Consider the following 23510-nt stretch of genomic DNA (forward strand, 5'->3'; position numbering starts at 1 on the left):
CTCGGCAGCTGGGGGAGGTCCCCTCGGTCGCGTTGCTCGGAGTTGTTCTTGCGATGGGCCTCTGCACTAAGCCGCTTGTTCCTGTTGCATTGCTCGGTGCAGACTCCTCCCTTGGTACCTTGGTGTGTTTCCATTGCCGTGGTTCGCCCATGCCGGTGCCTTCGCCGCCTGCTAATGGCTGCGCCTGAGGGAGCACTCCTGCCTGGCCGCCCTGGGTTGTCGGGAGCCGACCTGGTCTTGGTGACGCGTGTCGGTGTGTGCATCGAATGTCCTGTCGTTCTCATCGCGCCCGTGGTGGTTGCCGGCGTGCTGCGCCTCAAGGTCGGCCACCGAAATCTGGGGCAGCAAGTGACGCATCTCTCTCGGCCCCGTCCAGCGCCGGAGGGGCCCTGCCGCTTGCAGGACCGAGGGCAGGTAGGGGGTGCAAGCCCCTGGTGCCTAGTGCATGTGTCCCTGAAGAAGAGTGGGGTCGGATGGCCTTCTAGGCAATGGCGATCAGCTCCATGAAGTGGTCCACCCAGGCGTCGAAGCCCCCTTGCATCGGTCGCTGGCGGAGCATCTCGCTCGCCATCTGCAGCGCATCGTGCACTCTGAGGTCCCCCAAGTTAATGCGGCGCGTCGTGGATGCCGAGGGCGCCTCCCAGCCGCCGTGCGCCTGGGCGGCGCTAGTGGTTGCGGCGGTGGAGACGATGTTGACGATATGGTACGAGCCGCTTGGTACCATAACGCCGATACACGTGCTTCCGGCCGCTGTGGTATGACGGTTAGAAGCCAGCTGGACGAGGCTCGAAGAAGCTTGTTGGGCGCCGGCCTTCGGATCAGTGGGGCTTAGGAAAGATGAAACCCGAAGAAGACCTTGACATGCCCCCTATCTGGCGCGCCAAATGTGTGATTTCGAGCTCCGCAAAACCATAAATATTCGAACTCAGGGGCATGTACAAAGATCTCTCGCGGCTCGCCTCACCTAGCTCGCTACTCGCAGGGGATGGCAAAGAACTCACTCGATGGTGATAAAGACACAGAACACGGTAGTTTATCCAGGTTCGGGCCACTGAGAAGCGTAATACCCTACTCCTGCTTTGGTGGATTACCTCTCGTGGAGGTGTTTGGATGAACTAGTACATTCTTCGAGAGTCCTCTGGAGGCTGGTTGGCCTTTTTGTGATGTGGGTGTGTGAATGAATGAATCGGGCCAATCAGATGGGATTGGATCCCCCTCTACGAAGTAACCTATCCTCTATATATAACGGTGGCCCGGGTCCTCTTCCCTCATCGCAAGGGCGGAAAGGGATCCCACAACGACCAATCTTTGAAGGGGAACAGGGGAATATGCCCCCTGTTGGAATTATGCCCTAGAGGCAATAATAAATATAGTTATTATTATAATTCCTGTATCAAGATAATCGTTTATTATCCATGCTATAATTGTATTGAATGAAGACTTATATACATGTGTGGATACATAGACAAAACACTGTCCCTAGCAAGCCTCTAGTTGGCTAGCGAGTTGATCAAAGATAGTCAGTGTCTTCTGATTATGAACAAGGTGTTGTTGCTTGATGAATGGATCACATCATTAGGAGAATCACGTGATGGACTAGACCCAAACTAATAGACGTAGCATGTTGATCGTGTCATTTTGTTGCTACTGTTTTCTGCGTGTCAAGTATTTTTTCCTATGACCATGAGATCATATAACTCACTGACACTGGAGGAATACTTTGTGTGTATCAAACGTCGCAACGTAACTGGGTGACTATAAAGATGCTCTACAGGTATCTCCGAAGGTGTTCGTTGAGTTAGTATGGATCGAGACTGGGATTTGTCACTCCGTGTGACGGAGAGGTATCTCGGGGCCCACTCGGTAATACAACATCACACACAAGCCTTGCAAGCAATGTGACTTAGTGTAAGTTGCGGGATCTTGTATTACAGAACGAGTAAAGAGACTTGCCGGTAAACGAGATTGAAATAGGTATGCGGATACTGACGATCGAATCTCGGGCAAGTAACATACCGAAGGACAAAGGGAATGCCATACGGGATTATATGAATCCTTGGCACTGAGGTTCAAACGATAAGATCTTCGTAGAATATGTAGGATCCAATATGGGCATCCAGGTCCCGCTATTGGATATTGACCGAGGAGTCTCTCGGGTCATGTCTACATAGTTCTCGAACCCGCTGGGTCTGCACACTTAAGGTTCGACGTTGTTTTATGCGTATTTGAGTTATATGGTTGGTTACCGAATGTTGTTCAGAGTCCCGGATGAGATCACAGACATCACGAGGGTTTCTGGAATGGTCCAGAAACGAGGATTGATATATAGGATGACCTCATTTGATTACCGGAAGGTTTTCGGAGTTACCGGGAATGTACCGGGAATGACGAATGGGTTCCGGGAGTTCACCGGGGGGGGGGGGGCAACCCACCCCGGGGAAGCCCATAGGCCATGGGGGTGGCGCACCAGCCCTTAGTGGGCTGGTTGGACAGCCCAAGAAGGCCCTATGCGCCATAGGAAGAAAATCAAAGAGAAAAGAAAAAAAAGGAGGAGGTGGGAAAAAGGGGAAGGACTCCTCCTTCCAAACCTAGTTGGACTCGGTTTGGAAGGGGAGGGTTGCCCCCCTTGGCTCGGCCGAACCCCTTGGGGGTCCTTGGACCCCAAGGCAAGGCTTCCCCTCTTCCCCCTATATATATGGAGGTTTTAGGGCTGATTTGACATAAGTTTGCCACGGCAGCCCGACCACATATCTCCACGGTTTTACCTCTAGATCGCGTTTCTGCAGAGCTCGGGCGGAGCCCTGCCGAGACAAGATCATCACCAACCTCCAGAGCGCCGTCACGCTGCCGGAGAACTCTTCTACCTCTCCATCTCTCTTGCTGGATCAAGAAGGCCGAGATCATCGTCGAGCTGTACGTGTGCTGAACGAGGAGGTGCCGTCCGTTCGGCACTAGATCGTGGGACTGATCGCGGGACGGTTCGCGGGGCGGATCGAGGGACGTGAGGAAGTTCCACTACATCAACCGCGTTCACTAACGCTTCTGCTGTACGGTCTACAAGGGTACGTAGATCACACATCCCCTCTCGTAGATGGACATCACCATGATAGGTCTTCGTGCGCATAGGAAATTTTTTGTTTCCCATGCGACGTTCCCCAACAGTGGCATCATGAGCTAGGTTCATGCGTAGATGTCTTCTCGAGTAGAACACAAAAGTTTTTGTGGGCGGTGATGTGCATTTTGCTGCCCTCCTTAGTCTTTTCTTGATTCCGCGGTATTGTTGGATTGAAGCGGCTCGGACCGACATTACTCGTACGCTTACGAGAGACTGGTTTCATCGCTACGAGTAACTCCGTTGCTCAAAGATGACCGGCGGGTGTCAGTTTCTCCAACTTTAGTTGAATCGGATTTGACCGAGGAGGTCCTTGGATGAGGTTAAATAGCAACTCATATATCTCCGTTGTGGTGATTGCGTAAGTAAGATGCGATCCTACTAGATACCCATGGTCACCACGTAAAACATGCAACAACAAAATTAGAGTACATTCTTCGAGACTCCTCTGGAGGCTGGTTGGCCTTTTTGTGATGTGGGTGTGTGAATGAATGAATCGGGCCAATCAGATGGGATTGGATCCCCCTCTACGAAGTAACCTGTCCTCTATATATAGCGGCGGCCCGGGTCCTCTTCCCTCATCGCAAGGGCGGGAAGGGATCCCACAACGACCAATCTTTGAAGGGGAACAGGGGAACATGCCCCCTGTTGGAATTATGCCCTAGAGGCAATAATAAATATAGTTATTATTATAATTCCTGTATCAAGATAATCGTTTATTATCCGTGCTATAATTGTATTGAATGAAGACTTATATACATGTGTGGATACATAGACAAAACACTGTCCCTAGCAAGCCTCTAGTTGGCTAGCGAGTTGATCAAAGATAGTCAGTGTCTTCTGATTATGAACAAGGTGTTGTTGCTTGATGAATGGATCACGTCATTAGGAGAATCACGTGATGGACTAGACCCAAACTAATAGACGTAGCATGTTGATCGTGTCATTTTGTTGCTACTGTTTTTTGCGTGTCAAGTATTTGTTCCTATGACCATGAGATCATATAACTCACAGACACTGGAGGAATACTTTGTGTGTATCAAACGTCGCAACGTAACTGGGTGACTATAAAGATGCTCTACAGGTATCTCCGAAGGTGTTCGTTGAGTTAGTATGGATCGAGACTGGGATTTGTCACTCCGTGTGACGGAGAGGTATCTCGGGGCCCACTCGGTAATACAACATCACACACAAGCCTTGCAAGCAATGTGAGTTAGTGTAAGTTGTGGGATCTTGTATTACGGAACGAGTAAAGATATTTGCCGGTAAGCGAGATTGAAATAGGTATGCGGATACTGACGATCGAATCTCGGGCAAGTAACATACCGAAGGACAAAGGGAATGACATACGGGATTATATGAATCCTTGGCACTGAGGTTCAAACGATAAGATCTTCGTAGAATATGTAGGATCCAATATGGGCATGCAGGTCCCGCTATGGGATATTGACCGAGGAGTCTCTCGGGTCATGTCTACATAGTTCTCGAACCCGCAGGGTCTGCACACTTAAGGTTCGACGTTGTTTTATGCGTATTTGAGTTATATGGTTGGTTACCGAATGTTGTTCGGAGTCCCGGATGAGATCACGGACGTCATGAGGGTTTCCGAAATGGTCCGGAAACGAAGATTGATATATAGGATGATCTCATTTGATTACCGGAAGGTTTTCGGAGTTACCGGGAATGTACCGGGAATGACGAATGGGTTCCGGGAGTTCACCGGGGGGGGGGGGGGGCAACCCACCCCGGGGAAGCCCATAGGCCATGGGGATGGCGCACCAGCCCTTAGTGGGCTGGTGGGACAGCCCAAGAAGGCCCTATGCGCCATAGGAAGAAAATCAAAGAGAAAAGAAAAAAAAAGGAGGAGGTGGGAAAAAGGGGAAGGACTCCTCCTTCCAAACCTAGTTGGACTCGGTTTGGAAGGGGAGGGTTGCCCCCCTTGGCTCGGCCGAACCCCTTGGGGGTCCTTGGACCCCAAGGCAAGGCTTCCCCTCTTCCCCCTATATATACGGAGGTTTTAGGGCTGATTTGACATAAGTTTGCCACGGCAGCCCGACCACATATCTCCACGGTTTTACTTCTAGATCGCGTTTCTGCGGAGCTCAGGCGGAGCCCTGCCGAGACAAGATCATCACCAACCTCTGGAGCGCCGTCACGCTGCCGGAGAACTCTTCTACCTCTCCGTCTCTCTTGCTGGATCAAGAAGGCCGAGATCATCGTCGAGCTGTACGTGTGCTGAACGAGGAGGTGCCGTCCGTTCGGCACTAGATCGTGGGACTGATCGCGGGACGGTTCGCAGGGCGGATCGAGGGACGTGAGGACGTTCCACTACATCAACCGCGTTCACTAACGCTTCTGCTGTACGGTCTACAAGGGTACGTAGATCACACATCCCCTCTCGTAGATGGACATCACCATGATAGGTCTTCGTGCGCGTAGGAAATTTTTTGTTTCCCATGCGACGTTCCCCAACAGTGGCATCATGAGCTAGGTTCATGCATAGATGTCTTCTTGAGTAGAACACAAAAGTTTCTGTGGGCGGTGATGTGCGTTTTTCTGCCCTCCTTAGTCTTTTCTTGATTCCGCGGTATTGTTGGATCGAAGCGGCTTGGACCGACATTACTCGTACGCTTACGAGAGACTGGTTTCATCGCTATGAGTAACTCCGTTGCTCAAAGATGACTGGCGGGTGTCAGTTTCTCCAACTTTAGTTGAATCGGATTTGACCGAGGAGGTCCTTGGATGAGGTTAAATAGCAACTCATATATCTCCGTTGTGGTGTTTGCGTAAGTAAGATGCGATCCTACTAGATACCCATGGTCACCACGTAAAACATGCAACAACAAAATTAGAGGACGTCTAACTTGTTTTTGCATGGTATGCTTGTGATGTGATATGGCCAACGATGTGATGTGATATATTGGATGTATGAGATAATCATGTTGTAATAGATAATATCGACTTGCACGTCGATGGTACGACAACCGACAGGAGCCATAGGGTTGTCTTTATACTAATGTTTGTGCTTGCAGATGCGTTTACTATTTTGCTAGGATGTAGCTTTAGTAGTAATAGCATGAGTAGCACGACAACCCCGATGGCGACACGTTGATGGAGATCATGGTGTGGCGCCGGTGACAAGAAGATCGTGCCGGTGCTTTGGTGATGGAGATCAAGGAGCACGTGATGATGGCCATATCATGTCACTTATGAATTGCATGTGATGTTAATCCTTTTATGCACCTTATTTTGCTTAGAACGACGGTAGCATTATGAGGTGATCTCTCACTAAAATTTCAAGACGAAATTGTGTTCTCCCGACTGTGCACCGTTGCTACAGTTCGTCGTTTCGAGACACCACGTGATGATCGGGTGTGATAGACTCAACGTTCACATACAACGGGTGCAAAACAGTTGCGCACGCGGAACACTCGGGTTAAGCTTGACGAGCCTAGCATGTGCAGACATGGCCTCGGAACACATGAGACCGAAAGGTCGATCATGAATCATATAGATTATATGATTAGCATGGGGATGCTTACCACTGAAACTATGCTCAACTCACGTGATGATCGGACTTGAGCTAGTGTAAGTGGATCATGAACCACTCAAATGACTAGAGAGTTGTACTTTTTGAGTGGGAGTTTAGCGAGTAATTTGATTAAGTTAAACTCTAATTATCCTGAACATAGTCTAAGTCCACTTTGAATATATTTGTGTTGTAGATCATGGCTCACGCGACAGTCACCCTGAATTTTAATACGTTCCTAGAGAAAGCTAAGTTGAAAGATGATGGAAGCAACTTTGTAGACTGGGCTCGTAATCTTAAGCTAATCTTACAAGCTGGGAAGAAGGATTATGTCCTTAATGCTGCGCTAGGAGATGAACCACCCGCTACGGCTGATCAGGATGTTAGAACGCTTGGTTAGCACGTAAGGAGGACTACTCAGTAGTTCAATGTGCAGTCTTGTATGGCTTAGAACCGGGACTTCAACATCGCTTTGAGCGTCATGGAGCATTTGAGATGTTCTAGGAGTTGAAGTTTATCTTTTAGAAGAACGCCCGGATCGAGAGGTATGAGACCTCCGATAAATTCTATGCTTGCAAGATGGAGGAGAACTCGTCTGTCAGTGAACATGTGCTCAAAATGTCTGGGTACTCAAACCGTCTAGCTGAGTTGGGGATTGAACTCCCGCAAGAAGCTATCACTGACAGAATCCTTCAATCACTGCCGCCAAGCTATAAAGGCTTTGTGTTGAACTACAACATGCAAGGGATGAACAAGTCTCCCGGCGAGTTGTTTGCGATGCTGAAAGTCGCAGAGTCTGAACTCCGTAAAGAGCATCAAGTGTTGATGGTGAATAAGACCACTAGTTTCAAGAGAAACGACAAAGGCAAGAAGGGTAATTCAAAGAAGAGCGGCAAGCCTGTTGCGAATCTGACAAAGAAACCCAAAGCTGGACCTAAGCCTGAAACAGAGTGTTACTATTGCAAGGGTATGGGTCACTCGAAGCGCAATTGCCCCAAGTATCTGGCTGATAAGAAGGCGGCCAAAGAAAAATCAGGTATATTTGATATACATGTTATTGATGTGTACTTAACCGGCTCTCGTAGTAGTGCGTGGGTATTCGATACCGGTTCTGTTGCTCATATTTGCAACTCGAAACAGGAACTGCGGAATAGACGAAGGCTGGCGAAAGATGAAGTGACGATGCACGTAGGAAATGGTTCCAAGGTTGATGCAATCACCGTCGGCAAAGTTTCACTTCATTTACCATCAGGATTAGTTATGAACTTGAATCATTGTTATTTAGTGCGTGCGTTGAGCGTGAAAATTATATCTGGATCTTGTTTATTGCGAGACGGTTACTCTTTTAAGTCAGAGAATAATGGTTGTTCTATTTCTACGAGTAACATCTGTTATGGTCATGCACCCAATGTGAGAGGATTGTTAATATTGAATCTTGATAGTGATACACACATACATAACATTGAGACCAAAAGAGTTAGAGTTAACAATGATAGCGCCATATTTTTGTGGCACTGCCGCTTAGGTCATATTGGTGTAAAGCGCATGAAGAAACTCTATGCCGATGGACTTTTGGAGTCACTTGACTTTGATTCACTTGACACGTGCGAACCATGCCTCATGGGCAAGATGACTAAAACTCCGTTCTCCGGAACAATGGAGCGTGCAAGTGACTTGTTGGAAATCATACATACCGATGTGTGTGGTCCGATGAGTGTAGAGGCACGCGGCGGATATCGTTATTTTCTAACCTTCACTGACGATTTGAGTAGATATGGTTATGTCTACTTAATGAAGCACAAGTCTGAAACATTTGAAAAGTTCAAGCAATTTCAGAGTGAAGTTGAAAATCATCGTAACAAGAAGATCAAGTTCCTACGGTCTGATCGTGGGGGTGAATATCTGAGTTTCGAGTTTGGTCCTCACTTAAGACAATGTGGAATTGTTTCACAGTTGACACCGCCTGGAAGACCACAGTGTAATGGTGTGTCCGAACGTCGTAATCGTACTTTATTAGAGATGGTGCTATCTATGATGTCTCTTACCGATTTGCCGTTATCGTTTTGGGGTTATGCATTAGAAACAGCTGCATTCACTTTAAATAGGGCACCATCAAAATCCGTTGAGACGACACCATACGAACTATGGTATGGCAAAAGGCCAAAGTTGTCGTTTCTTAAAGTTTGGGGATGTGATGCTTATGTCAAAAAGCTTCAGCCTGAAAAGCTGGAACCCAAAGCGGGAAAGTGCGTCTTCATAGGTTACCCAAAAGAGACAGTTGGGTACACCTTCTATCTCAAATCCGAGGGCAAAGTGTTTGTTGCTAAAAACGGAGCTTTTCTCGAGAAGGAGTTTCTCTCGAGAGAATTGAGTGGGAGGAAGATAGAACTTGATGAGGTTGTCGAACCTCTCATCCCTCTGGATGGTGCGCAGGGCAAGGGGAAACCTCTGTCGTTGCGACGCCGGTTTAGGAGGAAGTTAATGATGATGATCATGAAACTCCGGTTCAAGTTTCTGTCGAACCACGCAGGTCGACGAGACCACGTGCTGCTCTAGAGTGGTACGGTGATCCCGTCTTGTCAATCATGTTGTTAGAGAACAATGAACCTGCAAATTATGAAGAAGCAATGGTGGGCCCAGATTCCAACAAATGGCTAAAAGCCATGAAGTCCGAGATAGGATCCATGTATGAGAACAAAGTGTGGACTTTGGAAGTACTACCTGAGGGCCGCAAGGCTATTCAGAACAAATGGATCTTTAAGAGGAAGACGGATGCTGACGGCAATGTGACCGTTTATAAAGCTCGACTTGTGGCAAAGGGTTTTTCACAAGTTCAAGGAGTTGACTACGATGAGACATTCTCACCCGTAGCGATGCTTAAGTCCGTCAGAATCATGTTAGCAATAGCTGCATTTTTCGATTATGAAATCTGGCATATGGATGTCAAAACGGCGTTCCTTAACGGTTTCCTTAAGGAAGAGTTGTTTATGATGCAACCGGAAGGTTTTGTCGATCCTAAGAATGCTAACAAGGTGTGCAAGCTCCAGCGATCCATTTATGTACTGGTGCAAGCATCTCGGAGTTGGAACAAATGCTTTGATGAGGTGATCAAAGCATTTGGGTTTATACAAGTGGTTGGAGAATCTTGTATTTACAAGAAAGTGAGTGGGAGCTCTGTGGCGTTTCTAATATTACATGTGGATGACATATTGCTGATTGGAAACAACGTAGAGTTTTTGGAGAGCATAAAGAATTACTTGAATAAAAGTTTCTCTATGAAGGACCTAGGAGAAGCTGCTTACATTCTAGGCATTAAGATCTACAGGGATAGATCAAAATGCCTGATAGGACTTTCACAAAGCACATACCTTGATAAAGTTTTGAAGAGGTTCAAAATGGAACAGTCCAAGAAAGGGTTCTTGCCAGTTTTACAAGGTACGAGATTGAGTAAGACTTAGTGCCCAGCAACTGATGAGATAGAGAGCATATGAGCACCGTCCCCTATGCTTCAGCCATAGGTTCTATCATGTACGCAATGTTGTGCACTAGACCGGACGTTAGCCTGGCCATAAGTATGGCAGGCAGGTTCCAGAGTAATCCAGGAGTGGATCACTGGACGGCGGTCAAGAATATCCTGAAGTACCTGAAAAGGACTAAGGAGATGTTTCTCGTGTATGGAGGTGACGAAGAGCTCGCCGTAAAGGGTTACGTCGATGCAAGCTTTGACACAGATCCGGACGACTCTAAGTCGCAGACCGGATACGTATTTATTCTTAATGGGGGTGCGGTAAGCTGGTGCAGTTCCAAGCAAAGCGTTGTAGCAGATTCTACATGTGAAGCAGAGTACATGGCTGCCTCGGAGGCGGCTAAGGAGGGTGTCTGGATGAAGCAATTCATGAAGGATCTTGGAGTGGTGCCAAGTGCACTGAATCCAATAACCTTGTTCTCTGACAACACGGGTGCCGTTGCCCTAGCAAAGGAACCACGGTTTCAGAAGAAGTCCAAACACATCAAAAGACGCTTCGACCTCATCCGCGACTACGTCGAAGGGGAGGACGTGAATATATGCAAAGTGCACACGGATCTGAATGTCGCAGACCCGCTGACTAAACCTCTTCCACGGGCAAAGCATGATCAACACCAGAACTGTATGGGTGTTAGATTTATTACAATGCAATTCGCATGATGATGTGAGGGCTAGGTTATTGACTCTAGTGCAAGTGGGAGACTGTTGGAATTATGCCCTAGAGGCAATAATAAATATAGTTATTATTATAATTCCTGTATCAAGATAATCGTTTATTATCCATGCTATAATTGTATTGAATGAAGACTTATATACATGTGTGGATACATAGACAAAACACTGTCCCTAGCAAGCCTCTAGTTGTCTAGACAGTTGATCAAAGATAGTCAGTGTCTTCTGATTATGAACAAGGTGTTGTTGCTTGATGACTGGATCACGTCATTAGGAGAATCACGTGATGGACTAGACCCAAACTAATAGACGTAGCATGTTGATCGTGTCATTTTGTTGCTACTGTTTTCTGCGTGTCAAGTATTTGTTCCTATGACCATGAGATCATATAACTCACTGACACTGGAGGAATACTTTGTGTGTATCAAATGTCGCAACGTAACTGGGTGACTATAAAGATGCTCTACAGGTATCTCCGAAGGTGTTCGTTGAGTTAGTATGGATCGAGACTCGGATTTGTCACTCCGTGTGACGGAGAGGTATCTCGGGGCCCACTCGGTAATACAACATCACACACAAGCCTTGAAAGCACTGTGAGCTAGTGTAAGTTGCGGGATCTTGTATTACGGAACGAGTAAAGAGACTTACCGGTAAACGAGATTGAAATAGGTATGCGGATACTGACGATCGAATCTCGGGCAAGTAACATACCGAAGGACAAAGGGAATGACATACGGGATTATATGAATCCTTGGCACTGAGGTTCAAACGATAAGATCTTCGTAGAATATGTAGGATCCAATATGGGCATTCATGTCCTGCTATTGGATATTGACCGAGGAGTCTCTCGGGTCATGTCTACATAGTTCTCGAACCCGCAGGGTCTGCACACTTAAGGTTCGACGTTGTTTTATGCGTATTTGAGTTATATGGTTGGTTACCGAATGTTGTTCGGAGTCCCGGATGAGATCACGGACGTCACGAGGGTTTCCGGAAGGGTCCGGAAAAGAAGATTGATATATAGGATGACCTCATTTGATTACCGGAAGGTTTTTGGAGTTACCGGGAATGTACCGGGAATGACGAATGGGTTCCGGGAGTTCACCGGGGGGGGGGGGGGGGCAACCCACCCCGGGGGAGCCCATAGGCCTTGGGGGTGGCGCACCAGCCCTTAGTGGGCTGGTGGGACAGCCCAAGAAGGCCCTATGCGCCATAGGAAGAAAATCAAAGAGAAAAAAAGGAGGAGGTGGGAAAAAGGGGAAGGACTCCTCCTTCCAAACCTTGTTGGACTCGGTTTGGAAGGGGAGGGTTGCCCCCCTTGGCTCGGCCGAACCCCTTGGGTGTCCTTGCACCCCAAGGCAAGGCTTCCCCTCTTCCCCCTATATATACGGAGGTTTTAGGGCTGATTTGACATAAGTTTGCCTCGGCAGCCCGACCACATATCTCCACGGTTTTACCTCTATATCGCGTTTCTGCGGAGCTTGGGCGGAGCTTGGGCGGAGCCCTGCCGAGACAAGATCATCACCAACCTCCGGAGCACCGTCACGCTGCGGGAGAACTCTTCTACCTCTCCGTCTATCTTGCTGGATCAAGAAGGCCGAGATCATCGTCGAGTTGTACGTGTGCTGAACGCGGAGATGCCGTCCGTTCGGCACTAGATCGTGGGACTGATCGCGGGGCGGATCGAGGGACGTGAGGATGTTCTAGTAGATCAACCGCGTTCACTAATGCTTCTGCTGTACGGTCTACAAGGGTACGTAGATCACACATCCCCTCTCGTAGATGGACATCACCATGATAGGTCTTCGTGCGAGTAGGAAAAAATTTGTTTCCCATGCGACGTTCCCCAACACCCCCTGCCCAAAGGTGGTCTTCGCCTGAAAAAGTGACTGCCAACACTGCATGGAGGGGTCCAGGTATGACGATTGTCTAGTTGGCTAGCGACGATGGCTTTATTGCACCAGAATGGAAACCTTTGGGAGATGCCTTGGGAACTGATACGTCTCAAACGTATCTATAATTTTTGATGGTTTCACGCTGTTATCTTGTCATATTTGGATGTTTTATGTACCTTTTATATCTTTTTTGGGACTAACTTATTAATTCAATGCCAAGTGCGAGTTCGTGTTTTTTCTGTGTTTTTGACTCTTTTCAGATCTGATTTTGGAACGGAGTCCAAACAGAATAAAAACCCCGAAATGATTTTTTCCCGAACGAAAGAAGATCAGGGGGCCTATGGGCCAAGCCAGGCGGGCTCTAGGGAGCCCACAAGCTCCCACTCCGCCACCAGGGTGGGAGGCGGCGGTGTCAGGGCTTGTGGCCTCCCTGGCCGCCCCCTCACCTAGATCCTTGGCCTATATATTCCCAAAAATTCAGCAAAAAATCAGGGGAGCCTCGAAAATACTTTTCCGCCGCCGCAAGCTTGTGTTTCTGCGAGATCTCATCTGGAGACCCTTCCCGGCGCCCTGCCGGAGGGGACTTTGGAGTTGGAGGGCTTTTTCTTCATCATCATCGCCCCTCCAATGACTCATGAGTAGTTCACTTCAGACCTACGGGTCCATAGTTAGTAGCTAGATGGCTTCTTCTCTCTCTTGGATCTTCAATACAAAGTTCTCCATGATCATCATGGAGATCTATCCCATGTAATCTTCTTTGGCGGTGTGTTTGTCGAGATCCGATGAATTGTGGATTTGTGATCAGGTTATCTTTGATATATATTTGAGTCTTTGCTGATTTCTTTTATGCATGATTTGATATCCTTGCAAGTCTCTCCGAGTCTTGGGTTTTGTTTGGCCAACTAGATCTATGATTCTTGCAATGGGAGAAGTGCTTGGTTTTGGGTTCTACCATGTGGTGACCTTTCCCAGTGACAGTAGGGGCAGCAAGGCATACATTAAGTAGTTGCCATCAATGGTAAAACGATGGAGTTTTCATCATTGGTTTGAGATTATCCCTCTACATCATGTCATCTTGCTTAAGGCATTATTCTGTTCTTATGGACTTAATACACTAGATGCATGCTGGATAGCGGTCGACGTGTGGAGTAATAGTAGTAGATGCAGAAAGTATCGGTCTACTTGTTTTGGACGTGATGCCTATAGATATAATCATTGCCATCGATATCGTCACGACTTTGCGTGGTTCTATCAATTGCTCGACAGTAATTTGTTCACCCACCGTCTACTTGCTTTCATGAGAGAAGCCACTAGTAAACACTACGGCCCCCAGGTCTATTCACATCCATCATTTACGCCTCCGCTTTTACTTTGCTTTGTTACTTTGTTGCTTTCAGTTCTCACTTGGCAAACAATCTATAAGGGATTGACAACCCCTTCATAGCGCTGGGAGGAAGTTTTTTGTGTTTGTGCAGGCTCTTGTGATACTTCTCCACTGGATTGATACCTTGGTTCTCAAACTGAGGGAAATACTTACCACCGCTACGCTACATCACCCTTTTCGCTTCGAGGGAACACCAACGCAAGGCTCCAAGGCCACGGGGGAAATCCTTTGCATACTTTCCTAGGAAGTCCCTTAAGGCGTAGCCGCAGCAGAAGGATTCCTGGTGCCGTTGCTGAGGAGTATCAAGTTAAGTATTCCCCCGTCAACGTGCCTATTTCTGGCGCCATTGGAAGGTCTTTTTGTTGCAGTAGCAGAAGTATTTCTGGTGCTGTTGCCGGGGAGGAGAAATCAAGATCTATCCAAGTAGGTCTCACAAACTCATCTCTTGCATTTACTTTTGTTGCGAGTTGCCTCTCGTTTTCCTCTCCCCCTCTTCACATTTGCCTTTCTCTTTTGCCGTTTTCATTTGCCTTTCTCCTTTGTTGTTTTCTTTTGCCTTTTTGCCGTTCCCTTTCGCCCGCCCGCTCTTAGGTTTTTTCGTGAGAGAGCCTTCCTCATGGCCAAACCAAACTATTTCAGAAAGTTGGAGGAGATTGAAACTAATGTCAAAGGTTTCATGTCTTCTCAGTTTGACCAAAATAGTTACTTCCATAGGGAATTAAAAGAGCAAAATTCCTTTTTGGTCTGTTTGAATAAAGAGGTTGATGATATGGCCAATGATTTCCTTGCACTTAATTCTCAGCTCGCTCACGTTGAAAAATTGGTGGGCCAAATTTCTGACAAGCAGGCTACCTTAGTCAATAAGATGGCAGCTAAACCTGAAATTTGTGATGAAAATCACGAAGATCTTAAAGTGCTTGGTGTGTCTCCTCTTGAATCTTTGTTTTCACATGTCACACCTATTTATGGAGGGGCTGGATATGAATCCACTTTGGTTGAAAAACGCCCCAATGATTCGGAGACCACCTATCTTGATGATAAAGGTGTGGAGAGTGGAGTAGAAGAAGTCAAAATTTTGGGTAGTAATGAAACTCCCACTTTGGATTTCAAGGAATTCAATTATGATAATTGCTCCTTGTTTGAATGCATTTCTTTGATGCAATTCATTGCAAACTCTCCACATGCTTATAACAAAAGCAAAGCCTTTACCGCGCATATCGTAGATGCTATGATGAAATCTCTTGAAGAGAAGCTCGAACTAGAAGTCTCTATACCTAGAAAAATTCATGATGAGTGGTAACCTACTATCAAAATCAAGATAAAAAACTATGAGTGTAATGCTTTGTGTGGTTTGGGTGCTAGTGTTTCCGCGATTCCAAAGTCTTTATGTGTTATTCTTGGTTTTCATGAGATTGAAGAGTGTTCTCTTAATTTGCATGTTGCGAATTCTACCATCAAGAAACCCATGGGGAGGATCGATGATGTTCTTATTGTTGCAAATAAGAACTATGTACCCGTGGATTTCATTGTACTTGACATAGATTGCAGTCCTTCATGCCCCATTATTCTTGGTAGACCTTTCCTAAGGACTATTGGTGCTATCATCGATATGAAGGAAGGGAATATTAGATTTCAATTTCCTTTAAAGAAGGGCATGGAGCACTTTCCTAGAAAGAAAATAAGATTTCCTTATGAATCTATGATGATGGCTACCTATGGTTTGAGCACCAAAGATGACTCTACGTGATTTCATCACCTTTTGCCTAGCTAAGGGCGTTAAACAAAAGCGCTTGTTGGGAGGAAACCCAACGAATCTATCAATTTTCTTTCTGTTTTGTGTTTTCCACACTAACATAATTCTGTTATGATTGTGTTTTTTGTGTTTCTTTTTGCGTTTGTGCCAAGCAAAACCGTTATGATTAGTCTTGGGGATGATCGTTTGGTCATGCTGGAAAAGACAGAAACTTTCTGCTTACGAAAAGAATTTTAATTTTTTTTTCTGTAAGAGATTTTGAGTTGATTCTTTTTGCTGCTGATTTCTACGCAAATTCTTCAGACTGTCATAATGTTTCAGAATTGTTTAAGTACCAGAGGTGTATGAAATATACAAATTGCTACAGACGGGGTCTGCTGTTAACAGATTCTGTTTTTGTTGTGTAGGTTGCTTATTTTGATGAAACTATAGATAGTATCGGGGGGTATTAGCCATGGAAGATTGAAAATACAGTAACCCAACATCAGCAAAGTAGAATTTAAGTTTTGTACAGTACCTAAGGAAGTGGTGATTTGCTTTCTTGTACTAAAGTTATCACGAGTTTCTGTTTAAGTTTCGTGTTGTGAAGCTTTCAAGTTTTGGGTGAAGTTCTTATGGACAAAAAGATAAAGAGTGGAAAGAGCTCAAGCTTGGGGATGCCCAAGGCACCCCAAGAGATTCAAGGATGTCGTAAAAGCCTAAGCTTGGGGATGCCCCGGGAATGCATCCCCTCTCTCGTCTTCAATCCATCGGTAGCGTTACTTGGGGCTATATTTTTATTCACCACATGTTATGTGTTTTTTCTTGGAGCGTCTTGTATCGTAGGAGTCTTTTTTTTGTGTCACAATCATCCTTTCTGCACACCTAGAGAGATAGACATGCACTCACCGTGATTTTGTCGAGCTTCACTTATATCTTTTGGTAGACAAGTCAGCTCACATGTGCTTCACTTATATCTTTTGATCTAGATACTTTTGCTCTATGTGCTTCACTTGTATCTTTTAGAGCACAGCGGTGCATGGCTTGGTAGTTGATCTATGCTTTGAAAGTAGTCTCAAAAGGGGTAGTTATCCAAAGGGATATGAAAACTTCCACCTTCATGTGCATTGAATAGTTAGAGAAGTTTGATTCATCTCAATTAGTTTTGAGTTGTGGTTATAGTAATATTGAAGTTATGCTAGTAAGGTGTTGTGGATCTAGAAATACTTGTGTTGAAGTTAGTGATTCCCGTAGCATGCATGTATGGTGAACCGCTATGTGATGAAATCTGAGCATGGTTAGTATATTGATTGTCATCCTTTGCGTGGCGGTCGGGATCGCGCGATGGTTTATACCTACCAACCTTTCCCCTAGGAGTATGCGTTGAATGCTTAGTTTCGATTACTAATAAAACTTATGCAACAAGTATATGAGTTCTTCATGACTAATGTTGAGTCCATGGTTTAGATGTACTTTCACCTTCCACCATCACTATCTTCTTAGTATCGTGCAACTTTCGCCGGTGCACAAAACCCACCATTAGCCTCCCTCAAAACAGCCACCATACCTACCTATTATGGCTTTTCCAAAGTTATTCCGAGATATATTGCCATGCAACTACCACCATGACATGTGCCATCACGTCTACATTTCCATTGCATGATTTTAAGATAGCTAGCATGATGTTTCCATTAATGTCTATGCCATGCTAGATCATTGCCACGGTACGCTACCGAAGGCATTCCATATAGAGTCATACTTGCTCTATGTTTTGATTTGAAAGTGTGATGATCATCATTAATGGAGCATTGTCCCATGTGAGGAAATAAAAGAGGCCAAAGAATCCCACCAAAAAAAGAGGCCAAAGAGGCAACCAAAAAAATGAGAGAATAAGAGAGAAGGGACAATGCTACCACTTTTTCCACACTTGTGCATATAAAGCACCATGATCTTCATGATTGAGAGTTTCTCGTTTTGTCACCACCATATAGCTAGTGGGAAATTTTCATTATATAACTTGGCTTGTATATTCCAATGATAGGCTTCCTCAAAATTGCCTTAGGTCTTCGTGAGCAAGCAAGTTAGATGCACACACACTAGTTTTCTTTAAGAGCTTTCACGTACTCATAGCTCTAGTGCATCAGTTGTATGGCAATCCCTACTCATTCACATTGATATCTATTGATGAGCATCTCCACAGCTCATTGATATGCCTAGTTAATGTGACTATCTTCTCCTTTTTTGTCTTGCAACCTCCTCCACATTCCACACCATCTGTAGTGCTATAACCATGGCTCACGCTCATGTATTGCGTGAGAGTTGATAAGGTTTGAGAAAGTAAAGGTGTGAAACAATTACTTGGCCAATACCGGGGTTTTGCATGATTTAAATTCGTTGTGCAACGATGATAGAGCATAGCTAGACTATATGCTTTTGTAGGGATAACTTTCTTTTGGCCTTGTTATTTTGAAAGTTCATGATTACCTTGCTAGTTTGCTTGAATTATTATTGTTTCCACGTCAATACAAACTATTGTTTTGAATCTAATGGATCTGAACATTCACGTCACATAAGAGGAATTACAAAGGACATCTATGCTAGGTAGCATGAAAGCATCAAAAACTCATTCTTTATCACTTCCCTACTCGAGAACGAGCAGGAGTTAAGCTTGGGGATGCTTGATACGTCTCAAACGTATCTATAATTTTTGATGGTTTCATGCTGTTATCTTGTCTTCTTTGGATGTTTTATGTACCTTTTATATATTTTTTGGGACTAACTTATTAATTCAGTGCCAAGTGCCAGTTCCTGTTTTTTCTGTGTTTTTGACTCTTTTCAGATCTGATTTTGGAACGGAGTCCAAATGGAATAAAAACCCCGAAATGATTTTTTCCCGAACGGAAGAAGATCAGGGGGCCTCTGGGCCAAACCAGGTGGGCTCCAGGGAGCCCACAAGCTCCCACGCCGCCACCAGGGTGGGAGGCGGCGGTGTGAGGGCTTGTGGCCTCCCTGGCCGCCCCCTGACCTAGATCCTTGGCCTATATATTCCCAAAAATTCAGCAAAAAATCAGGGGAGCCTCGAAAATACTTTTCCGCCGCCGCAAGCTTCCGTTTCCGCGAGATCTCCTCTGGAGACCCTTCTCGGCGCCCTGCCGGAGGGGACTTTGGAGTTCGAGGGCTTCTTCATCATCATCATCGCCCCTCCAATGACTCGTGAGTAGTTCACTTCAGACCTACAGGTCCGTAGTTAGTAGCTAGATGGCTTCTTCTCTCTCTTGGATCTTCAATACAAAGTTCTCCATGATCTTCATGGAGATCTATCCGATGTAATCTTCTTTGGCGGTGTGTTTGTTGAGATCCGATGAATTGTGGATTTGTGATCAGATTATCTATGATATATATTTGAGTCTTTGCTGATTTCTTTTATGCATGATTTGATATCCTTGTAAGTCTCTCCGAGTCTTGGGTTTTGTTTGGCCAACTTGATCTATGATTCTTGCAATGGGAGAAGTGCTTGGTTTTGGGTTCAACCATGTGATGACCTTTCCAAGTGACAGTAGGGGCAGCAAGGCACACATCAAGTAGTTGCCATCAAGGATAGAAAGATGGGGTTTTTATCATTGGTTTGAGATTATCCCTCTACATCCTGTCATCTTGCTTAAGGCGTTACTCTGTTCTTATGGACTTAATACACTAGATGCATGCTGGATAGCGATCGACGTGTGGAGTAATAGTAGTAGATGTAGAAAGTATCGGTTTACTTGTTTTGGACGTGATGCCTATAGATATAATCATTGCCATAGATATCGTCACGACTTTTCGCGGTTGTGTCAATTGCTCGACAGTAATTTGTTCACCCACCGTCTACTTGCTTTCATGAGAGAAGCCACTAGTAAACACTACGACCCCCGGGTCTATTCACATCCATCGTTTACACCTCCGCTTTTACTTTGCTTTGTCACTTTGTTGCTTTCAGTTCTCACTTGGCAAACAATCTATATGGGATTGACAACCTCTTCATAGCATTGGGAGCAAGCTTTTTGTGTTTGTGCAGGCTCTTGTGATACTCCTCCATTGGATCGATACCTTGGTTCTCAAACAGAGGGAAATACTTACCACCGCTATGCTACATCACCCTTTCTGCTTCGAGGGAACACCAATGCAAGACTCCAAGGCCACGGGGGAAATCCTTTGCATACTTGCCTAGGAAGTCCCTTAAGGCGTAGGTGCAGCAGAAGGATTCCTAGTGCCGTCGCTGAGGAGTATCAAGTTAAGTATTCTCCCGTCAACGTGCCTATTTCTAGCGCCATTGGAAGGTCTTTTGTTGCAGTAGCAGGAACCCGCGTACGTTCTTCTCTCCTTTGCACGAAAGGGGAAACTGCACCGTCCTGCAATCCGCTGCTCGCCTGTCCTTTCTCCGTGTCATCCTTGACTCCTAAGGCTGGGCCTTGCCTCGGAATATCCGCCGCTCCGGAGGGGTCCTCAGGAGGCCCCGTGCGGGTCTTGAAGCCATTCCTCCTTGTGAGGCTTGGCACCTGACGAGGGCCTTGCCTTGAGTGGTGCCGGGCCTGTTGGTTTTCGGTCGATGAAGTGGGCCAACCCTAGGCCGCAGGCAGGCAGGTTTGGGTACCCCTATTCCCAGAACACCGACAAGAGCGGCTCATGACCGTTTGATGTACATCAATATAAACATGTACACATGTACATCAATTAGAACATGTACAAAGGTTTCATGGGGCATTGGGTTCCCAGTGGGTGTGAGCGGTGTTGTAGAAGCAAGTCAATCAACCATCATGAACACAACAAAGTGCAACAGGAAGGCGGTCGTCCTAGTGAGCCATGTTATCTTGATAGAGCTTTAGTGTGTGGACTAGTGAGGGCTCCATTCCTTCGAACAGAGTCGAGTTTCGATGCTTCCGTGGGTGCTAGCAGCATAGTAGGAGGAAGGAGGTGTGGGGTGCCAGGGCAAGAACTACGGGTGCCGAGAGACAATTGTGGGAGGCAAACTTCAGTCATGTCATGATCACACATCCCCACTTCTGCCCAAAAATACCCGAGCAAAGGGGCACTAGAGGATGAGGAAGTCGATCGTATGAGGCTTGCAACAAAGAGGGCAGACTGTTGTGGCCATGTCGATGATTTTCTTGCGCATGCACATGAAAACATCTCTCGTGTGGATACGCGCCAAAATCAGCATCCAGGCGAAGAAACGCACTCGGTTGAGAGCATGGACCGACAAAACAAACTTCGCAATCGATACCGTCAGAACGCCAAAGCGGCAAAGTCCATAAAGCTTGGTAAAGGATGATCAACCATTCTTAGCAGTAGCGTGGCTTAAGGTCATGTGATCCAGCTGTAGGGACAACTCAACCGATTCAAGTATGTCCAAGAGGAGGTGACATTTCGTCAAACCTGAGTGGTTCAAGCGGGGGGCGAGCACATGATCGAGTCCATTCACCATGAAGAAGGCGACAAAGACGTCTAGACAACTAGAGTGGGAGAATATTGACGACATGACCGTCGGTGCAATATGGTGGCATGAGGTTGACCTATGATGACTAGTGGGGACGAGGAGTCTAACCATAATGCAATCCTTGCCCCGTCGTCAACCACGACTGTCGAGATGGCATGATATGGTGGCATGAGGCTGACCTGTGATGAATAGTGGGGACCAAAGTGGCCAAATGCCTTCGTGATCCAGTGTAACAACCGTCCGTCTAGGCACACTGACACCTAGCTAACCAAAGATGAGTTGAGTTGTGTGTGGATGCGACGCAACATCTCCGTCAGCAAACAACCGTTCTGCGCCTAGATAGAACAGACTATGAGCCCCCACAAGTTTCGCGCGTCACAACCAGTCCTAGGAGGCGAGACATTGAACCCTTGGAAAATTGTCTCATGTGACCCCAAGAAGGAGCATGAGAAGGTTTCTATATCGCAAACCACCAAGGGTGGAAACTCCATCGCCCCATGGCATAGGTGAGGAGGGTGTTAAACACCACATTTATAGCACAAAGCGCCCACCAAACGACAACACCTAGGTGCACCATAGAGAAATGTAGCGCTCAACCTTTGGCAATGAGGGGTGGGTAATCTTTGGACTTCTAGTTCTGGAATACTAAGGCAAGCGAAAATACACTTAGAGGAAGGGCTCCACGCAATAACCAAGCACCATGGTCGTGACCACAAGGTCACCCTGTGGGACATGCATGGGGATGAGAGTGCTCTTGTGGAAGTTGATTACAAGTCTGGAGGCCACCGCAAAGTTATTAAGGATCCTCTTCCTGCGCCCAATCGTCTAGAGGTCGGCATGCATGAGATGATGATGGTGTCATTGGCGTATTGAAGGACCAGGGGCATGCCGTCCACTAGAGGGTGGGAGAGGACATCGTCCTGATTGATCATCTCCTAAAGCACAACGTTGACTAGCATGGAGAGGTATAGTGATAGGAGACCCCCCTGTCCACCGGTTTGTGACTCCGTTAAGGAGGGAGTCCATCCAGTCGCACCATTGCCCCATAAAGATACTAAACTCCATGACCTATTGCCTGCTTTGCCAATTGAAGGAGTTGAAGGCTTTGGCAGAGTCGAGCTTGAGGACCAGCACGAGGCTTCCCTCTTGAAGCAGCACTCGACAACCTTGAAGATATATAAGAAGGTTTCTAAGATGCATCTTCAGCAATGAATCCCAACTAATCAACATCGATCATAGCATCAATATGTTGATGTAGCCAGGAGGACATCACTGATAACTTGCAAGTGCACATGGTTTAGTTATACCCTTTTCGAAGTAAGAGTATCGATCCCACAAGGAGCACAAGAATCACACTTTGCCTATTGTAGAGAATTATATATTTTTATGTCTACAAATGATTGTAGACTCATAGTAGAGTGATAGCAGATATAAAGGGTGCTTGACTAGTGTAATGACTTGTAACTAAACAACATGAAAGTAAATAAAGAATAAGGATTGTAGTGACACTTGGAACAACAGAATAAAAAGACATTCTTAGGGAGTCCAGAATCCCCATTGGTATGTTTCTAGATCTCCTATGCATATGCATAGTATGGAACGGATACTTGAGCCAGTGTTGACGATTATGCTAGGAGGAGCCGAGTGTAGTACACGTCCTACTCGTAGTAGACTTCGTGCCACGCACGCCACTAGGGATGTAAATGGAGTTGGGACCCACTAGTCCCACATATGCCATCCATCAAAATAAATCTTAAATGGCTTTCATGGACACCTAAAAAAATTAAATGGCATAAATGGGCAGCCCAGAAAAGCCTAGTGGCAGTCCACCTCAACTTTGCCAATGCCTTGCTCTAGGACATACGTTGCTGATGCATACGTCGATTCCTTGGCGAGACAGCTTTCTCAACATCGTGACTTGACCGAAGTAACTGATACCGCTGACTTGTGTAAAGGAGTTTCTCATGAATTTGACACACATCGTGCAGCCACCCAGATCAACTCCTATGTGTCACCATGGAGATTTGGCGTATCCAGATGATCTATGTACTCCCATTTTGGAATCTGATTTTTTAGCTATATGTACAGTTACTGAAAGTGGCCATGAACTGAACCGCTGCTGTTACTAGGAACTGCTTTTACTGAAAGTGCTATATTTTGTGGTCATACGTGGGCGCCATATATGCC

This window comes from Hordeum vulgare, chromosome 2H (genome assembly GCF_904849725.1).
Source record: "Hordeum vulgare subsp. vulgare chromosome 2H, MorexV3_pseudomolecules_assembly, whole genome shotgun sequence".
Taxonomy (NCBI): Eukaryota; Viridiplantae; Streptophyta; class Magnoliopsida; order Poales; family Poaceae; genus Hordeum; species Hordeum vulgare.